The sequence below is a fragment of the Miscanthus floridulus genome, chromosome 17 (assembly GCF_019320115.1).
Source record: "Miscanthus floridulus cultivar M001 chromosome 17, ASM1932011v1, whole genome shotgun sequence".
NCBI classification, from domain to species: Eukaryota; Viridiplantae; Streptophyta; class Magnoliopsida; order Poales; family Poaceae; genus Miscanthus; species Miscanthus floridulus.
This window is the reverse complement of record NC_089596.1, coordinates 83921227-83921768: the sequence shown is the minus strand read 5'-3', so window position 1 is coordinate 83921768 and position 542 is coordinate 83921227. Positions and strand designations below refer to the sequence as shown.

Sequence of the window (542 nt, the reverse complement as noted above, 5' to 3'; positions counted from 1 at the left end):
TACTCCTGCTGCTGAAGCCCAAGTACTACATGAAAGCAGCATCAGAGGGGAATTCCTTTTAGGAGCCGGCAGGTTTCTTTCTCAACAGTGAAAGGCTTCATATTCTCAAAAGCTGCGTGCTTTCCACAATTCTACCCTGTCTGCTTTTGGTTCTCGCATCTGTGTAAAGAAGTGATCCTAAAGCCAAGACTTTACCACTTCTACTGTAATGCTCACAATTAAGAACCTGTAAGCACTTTAAACACAAAGCGTTTGTAGTCCAACGGTTAGGATAATTGCCTTCCAAGCAATAGACCCGGGTTCGACTCCCGGCAAACGCAATTTTTTTTGCCATCTGATTTTGTTACCTCGCTCTGTCGCTCATAAAGCTTCTCCAGGAAAACATGGAAGAGCGTTTATGTTAGCCCGGCCTGTTTCCATTTCACGGGCCTCCAAGCACGCTCCATGGGCTCCCACTAGCTGTGTGAAACGGACGAGGGCTGAAAGTTATACTAACCGGTCCAGAAGCCCAGAATCATTATTGCCCTGTGTTTCGGGCAATC

General features: G+C 46.7%; 1 non-coding gene across 1 annotated transcript; it reads left to right on the top strand.

The window, feature by feature from the left end:
- The first annotated feature begins 248 nt into the window (after positions 1 to 248).
- Positions 249 to 320, top strand: TRNAG-UCC (transfer RNA glycine (anticodon UCC)). Its single transcript has one exon. It is a non-coding gene; the product is annotated as a tRNA-Gly (tRNA).
- The last annotated feature ends 222 nt before the right edge of the window (positions 321 to 542 follow it).